Below are 7,227 nucleotides of genomic sequence, written 5' to 3'. Positions count from 1 at the left end.
TTGACTTGTCTAGGGCACATCATATGTGAGTGTAAGCATTTTCTCTCCCATTACCAGTTTCAAATTAATATCAGTGAAGTACATAGATTAAGAACGTACATGAGGATATGCATTTTAAGTGTGTTAAGGATGAACTGTACATTTCATGTTGGAGGAAGAAGCACACCTTAGGCCTTTCTATGCATTTTGATGATTACACATCTTCTTGCTACCGAGGAAACAATAGTGTTATCGTGTACTCATCAAGTGAGCAATCAGATTCAAGTTTACAGGTACTCTCCTCTTTTGTGAAAAAAGGCAGGTTGTTTTGGTGGGGGCAAATCACTTTCACTAACGAGCATTAGAAGTACTGATAACATTGTTGGCCTATCTTTTGCATGATGTTGCACGCATAATAGCGCCACGTGAATTGATCGTATTACTTCGTGGACCACACATGAGGCACGCGAAGATGTATTAATAAGTTCAATAGACCTGCCTTGTTTATAAAGTCTCCATGCCTACATCAGACCAGAATTCATATTGTAGTAAAGGGTGTTGTTTCAAAGAAGCGTTAATTGCGATATTGAAATTTTAGGCCACCAAATTTACTTACATGTCCAAGAAGGTTGTCACTATGATCTTCATGCGAGAATTCTCTGTTTTTCTTACCACTCACTATCTCCAACACCAAAACACCAAAACTAAATACGTCGGACTTTATAGAGAAACGCCCGTATACCGCGTACTCAGGAGAAATATAACCACTGCAGCATAGTGGATTATGAAAATAAAAACAGATTAGTTGCATTTTCTTTGGAGAAAGGTTTTATTAGTAATATATTGGATCACATTTCGAAGGTTCTTACTATGTCCCAACCACTTTCTTTGTCTTGGCAATGCTGTCATGTCCTACAAACTTTCTAGCAAGACCAAAATCTGAAATCTTTGGATTCATGTCACCATCCAGCAATATATTACCTGCCTTGAGATCTCTGTGGATAATTTGAACGCGGGAATCTTGATGTAGATAAAGAATGCCTCGAGCTATTCCATGTATGATACCAAAGCGTTGAGGCCAATCAAGCATTGAACTTCTTGTTTCATCTGCGCAATTGGAAATATTACTTTGTGTGCTACTGATGTGTCATCCTGGTAAAAAATGCTACAAAATAAAGACATATATACCAAAGATAACTGACTCCAAGCATTTGTTAACCATGTACTCGTAAATCAAAATCATCTCATTCCCATGGATGCAGTATCCAAGTAGCTTCACAAGATTCCTGTGCTGAAGCTTAGAAATAGAGATGAGTTCATTCTTGAATTCTTCAATCCCTTGTTGAGATGTGCCTGAGAGTCGTTTCACAGCCACCTCTTGTCCGTCTTCCAACACACCCTAAAAGATCAAAGTTAACTTACATTTTTCAGTGCAATTTTCCGTACGCTTAGAATTCTTTTAAGGAAGAATCAACAAATTACCTTGTAAACGGAACCAAAACCACCTTCACCGATCTTATTGGATTCACTGAAGTTATTTGTGGCTTTCATTACTTTATATAGGCAAATGAATGGTATATCACCAAGGAGTTGTGCCTGGACACTTGTATTCTTTTTATCAAGGGCATATTCGACGTCCCCTAAAAAAATATACCCAATTACTCTACACTACATGAATAGTAAAAACCATACTATTAGAAACATGCATAAATGGCTCATTTGGGTTACCTTGATCGTTCACTCGAAGCGTGCTTTTTCTCTTTCGATAGGCATAAGCTACTGAACACAGAAGCAGTGCAGCTGATGAAAATGATAAGACACTGGTGACAATTCTTTTCGTTTTGTTGGGATCAAACTGCTGACCTTCTATTAGCAAGCGATAACAGTCAGCTAGTTTTAGTAGTCAAATATAAAAGGTAATGAAGAAACAAGTTTACCTGCTAAGTCAGAGGCAGCCATCCTTATGTAAATAGGATCATCTGCATCATATTCTCTTATATCCATTAACTCATCAAACCATAGCAAACATCCACTTCCCCCGCTACTGATATCTAAATTTGCATACGCCGTACAATTGCATTTCATTCTGCAAGCGATTTCACATTCTTCAAGCGTCATACTCACATTATACGACGCCCTTCGTGTATCTGGTACTTTGACTCCTGTAATTTTGCGAAACCCATCCGCATTCACATCTCCACAACTCAAAGGCGTTTTGCGTTTACACCCACTCGACCAATCAGACACCTCCCATTCTTCTGGACTGCTTGGTTCAAAACCTGGCAAACAAGTACACGGCGGACGCTTGTTAATGTTGCAGCTTCCATAAGGACCACAGACTGCAAAAAGATCACAATTATCAACTTTAAAATCCCCATACACAATCCACTCTTGGGTTCGCTTGATCCAATGCATCATCCGTGTCCTGCCATCCGATGTTAAAATTATCCGTTGAAGAACCGAACTTTTAAGCTCATACGAAGTATATATTTCCTTCTCATTAACAATAAACTTGGAGGTGTACATTGAATTTTCTGTTTCAATAGGAAGGCCACTGTGCCCAAGACCATTCCATGGTCCAAGTCTTGATATTATATCTCGACCTTGCAACCCGAATATTTGCGGATATCCATTTGTGTCTAATATATTTCTATACAAACCTGTAGAAGGATCATCAGGACTCTTCCAAGAATTCCATTCCATTGTTGGCCCTATTCCTGTTATCAAGTCCTTCTGGATTTTCATTCCGGGCAGAAGCGTGTCGCCAGGATGATCAAAACTTTGCCAAATAATATTATTTTCGTTATCCCTCTCAGACACAACCAGATTTCCAGAATCCAGAAGCTGCAGCACCGCCACCACCGAATTATTACTCCCCCGAGATACCGTTGATTCGGATGACCAAACTATGGCATTGCTGCCACTTAGAACCTCCAAATTTCCATAGTTACTGAGCTTGAACATACCCGAGTTGTCGGTAATGGGTGTGTCCCTGTTAGCAACCCATACGACAGTACAGACTGATATCTTTTTGTACCATATCCCCAAGTATCGGTTCTTGGATTTTCTGGGACTAAAGAATCCCAGTTCGAACGTATTCCCAGAAGAAACAATGGTTTCACCATCTTTGAATAATAGTGCAACAGCACAATCTGATACTAGTAAAAATAAAAGGGATAAAGAAGAGAACAGGTACGGCATGGTCATCCGGTGCATTTGTTGATGATAGAAAAATCAGCGTGTGAATTAAGCTCAAGATTGAAGAAATTTCTACGTGTGAGTCGACTGCGTGATGGACTTTATTTCTTAAGATTGTTTAATTTTCTTGCGTTGTTTAGATTATTCCACGAGTCAGTGAGAATGATATATTGATGGACAAGTAGCGGATGTCAATTCCACGTGCTACGACTAAAGGGGACTGAACATTAACTTTTGGCTAAATTTTTAAAATAGCCCTTTAATGGTGGGAGATTTTAAATTCGTCCCTCTAAAATCGTTTTTTCATATTTGTCCCTCTTCTAATGTATCAACGGCGATATGTTAGGTAGTCCAATCACCTAGTTAGTTAACACATAGTTAACGATGTGTTAGGCCAAACACATAGTAAAAAATGTGTTAGACATCCAATCACATAATCAAGATATATTAGGCCTTCAAACACATAGTCAATGATGTGTTTGCTATTCAAACACATAGTTAAAGATCTGCTTAGCCTCTTATTTGTTTCTGTTTTTTTTAATATTTTATTATTATAACTAATTTTACTTATATCTGGTTTTTTTTTATAACTTTAATATATAAAGTTTTATATTCTTTTATAACTTTTAACTAAAACCCAACTTTTACGTTCGTTAAACCATTACAACTAATTTATTCTTTCGTTACTTTATTAACTTTAAAATTCGTTAAATCGTTACAAGTGAGTTTATAATTTCCGTTGCATTAAATTTAATTCAATAACTTTAAAATTCATTAAACTATTGATTCATTATATTTCTTTCGTTAATCCATAATCCGTTAGCTTTTAATTCGTAAACTCTAATTCGTTAAACTTTAATTCGGTAAAATTACTTCGTTAACTTTATAACACGTAATTGATGTTTTTCAAAGATAAAATTTCCGATAAAAATCCGTACCTCAATTTTCCCATATTAATATTAGATTATTAAAGTTATACTATTAAAATACTATAGTTCGTTATAAATTCTGTTAAAGTTAAATATAATAATGCCATAAAATGCTAATAAAATATATTAAATTAGTACAATATCCCATTAACCAAATATATATAACTTTTTCAATCCTGATAGTTAGATTTTGTTGTGTTTTAATTATAGTTCGAGAAGTTCAATCGTTTCGGATTCTTTAATGCACTTTCGGTTGCTTCGATTTCGTTATCATGCTTTCGGCTTTCATTGCAATGTTTATCTTCAATTTCAAGATGATTTTCTCACACCCCTTTTTACCCTTTTATTACTGGGGATAGCATATGTATCCTACAAACTTCAAATATTTACAATTGTAGGTCTCGAAACTGGATCCGACAACGAACGGCTTTGTTCTTGATAATCGCGTGAGACGGGTGCGGTGAAATCAAACGACCCAACAAAATGATATAACGATAATATAAATAAAAACGATCTCGTTATCGGTTGAAAGATTTAAGATATTAAGTAAACGAACCGACCCCACCCAAGGTGAGCTCCCCTTGGGTGGGTGAAGACACCATACAAACACACACACAAATGACAAATACAAATCCTATTTATAGCCTAACATGTTGTTTCTAGAAGATCTCCACCGTTGAAGCTAAACGCGCGTGCCGAAGCTCTCGTTTCGTGTCCGGTTTTCTTGCCAACATTAATTATTAACTTGACCGTGAATAAATAATGGATTTCATAATTTGATATCTAAATTCATAACTTTTTGGCCTTACAACAATTCCATTTACAAACTACAATTCGTTACATGGACTTGTCTGTTTACTTGATTACTTGCTCGAACTTACTTACACGTGGTATCCTCAATAAGTATGATCATACGCCCCCCGTTGCACTTGTACCATTGTGTTATGAGTGGAAGAGGGCATCATTATCCGAGTATGTTGGTTGTTACCGACTGGAAAGGACCTTACTTGCGCGATTATCCGAGTACGTTGGTTGTTACCAACCGAAAAGGACTTAACTTGCTCGATTACACGTGCTCATGGAATTGTATGGTATTTACGTATTTATATCAAACTGTGTGAACTCACCAACTATTCATATAGTTGACATTATTTTATACATATGCTATATGTACCATTATTAGAGGATGAAGTTTGATGAAAACACTAGACTTAGGTTACTTAAACAAATGGACAAAATGTTTATTGTATTTATATTTTCCTTGTATTCCTTATTGCAAACATGTGTACTTGACTTGTAAATTAATTAATGATAATATTGTCACTTAACAGTGTCACATATGTTTTGAACAATCTGTACGTCACGGGCGTTTCCGCTTAAGCCGGGGTGTTACAGATAGTGAGTGTTGTAAGTATCTTAGTTCGTTCACCATAGCCTTATTATATAACATATGAAAATAACAACTAGTCCTACTAATCCAGTGCCCCTATTAACTCTTCTTTGTGATCGTTATAGACATATTCTTCATAAGTTCACACGCAAATTGACTGAGGCTTTGATCTTCTAGGCTGACTTAGTCCGCCAGCCATTTCATTATTAATTAACAAGCATAACCTGCAAGGTGACGTAGGCTGTCGCGGTCTACTCAAACAATTAATTTAAGACTTAAATAACTATAATAAGTACGGGTAATTAAGGTCGTCTCCACAGGGACTCAAGAAAAGTGCAAGTTTATATTTTTAACTAATTAATTATTAATTAAAGTGGACAGACGATGTCAAACGGTTTTTAGAAAAGATTACTTAAACTAAACGATTACTTAGAAAAACTTTGTAGACGATATTAATAAAAAGTATTCATTCTAGGTTCGGGTTATGTGTTCCATATGTTAATCACAGATTCTCTAGTCTTTGGTTTTATAATAATTGCTAGTCCTATGGTTTGATTTACGATGACAAACGATACCCTAACCGAATTGTTGACACAAATGCACCCGGACACCACAATTACCAACTCTATCTCTAAGATGATTAACTCAATTATAAGGTCTGATGATTCTAGTCCAATGACACAAGAGCCTAACCCTAAATGTTGATGAACAACCAAACAAACGTTACACAAATCAATAATCGCAAACACAACCTTTAATCAACCAAATGACTAATTAAGCAAGACACATCATATAAATCCAATCAAGCTATAACCATTAAGCATTAGAATCTGATCATAACAGTATATTACACAAAACCTTAGCCTAGAACGAATACACATGAGTAGCCGGACATCGACATAATCGTTAAAGCACTTATCTTGATGAACATATGGTCGTAGAACAAACCGAAAGCCTCGAGATGGATGAAAGTCTCCTTAGGACACCTCTTCTGCCTCTGGAAGTCGTAATAATCCGAATGGGGAGGTTAATGGGTTTATATAAGGAAAACCTAAATTTTTGCCGACTTAAGCATCTTCGCGTATCGCGAAGATGATAAGGATGCTTGATATAAGGCTAAATATATATAAATCCCTTGTATACTTAATATAATATTTTATTAGTTTTCGTTCGATTTTTATTAGAATTTGTATATTACTAATTTATTTGAATATTTTTGGTTCCGGGTTTCAACCATGTCAAAAAGAGGGCGAAAACAAGCAAAATGGGAGAAGGCCCGTCGCGCGGCACGTTGGGCTCAGTTTTCTAGAATCTTCTACAAATATTAAGACTTTGGGCTCAGTTTTCTAGAATCTTCTACAAATATTAAGTTTATGGGCTTAGATTTACAGAATCTTCTACTAATTTTAAGTTTATGGGCCTTAAAAGTCTATATAAACACCCATAAACTTAACCCTAATCATAACCTGAAAGCCATAAACAAAACTTGGAGCTCAAGAGGTGATCTTTTGGAGGTTTTGAAGGCTTGGAATCATACGGTGGCGTGCTTATCATCCAAGAACGAAGAACACGGGTTTTATCGCCTTTAATCTTTCGTTTCTTCTGTTTTCCACCATGAATTCCTTTATTATTGTTTTGTTTTATTTTATGATGTTAGGCTAAAAATTATAGACTGCCTAGGCTTATGATGAACCTATTTTGACGTTGTGTTTTGATTTGGGATTTATTTAT

The 7,227-nt window shown here is 35.9% G+C and overlaps 1 pseudogene across 1 annotated transcript; it reads right to left on the bottom strand.

The window, feature by feature from the left end:
- Positions 1-208: 208 nt before the first annotated feature.
- Positions 209-3,180, bottom strand: LOC143589728 (G-type lectin S-receptor-like serine/threonine-protein kinase At4g27290; annotated as a pseudogene). The gene is made up of 7 exons (XR_013145338.1): positions 1,917-3,180; positions 1,708-1,842; positions 1,462-1,619; positions 1,168-1,378; positions 849-1,086; positions 596-746; positions 209-500 (listed from the first exon to the last, which is right to left on the bottom strand). The product of XR_013145338.1 is annotated as a G-type lectin S-receptor-like serine/threonine-protein kinase At4g27290 (transcript).
- Between the last annotated feature and the right edge of the window lie 4,047 nt (positions 3,181-7,227).

This window comes from Bidens hawaiensis, unplaced genomic scaffold, assembly GCF_021521415.1.
Source record: "Bidens hawaiensis isolate Kalapana, Puna unplaced genomic scaffold, B.hawaiensis_p1.1 tig00037771_1, whole genome shotgun sequence".
In the NCBI taxonomy this organism is placed as follows: Eukaryota; Viridiplantae; Streptophyta; class Magnoliopsida; order Asterales; family Asteraceae; genus Bidens; species Bidens hawaiensis.
Note: the sequence above shows the minus strand (reverse complement) of the source record. Positions and strands in the feature narration are given on the sequence as shown.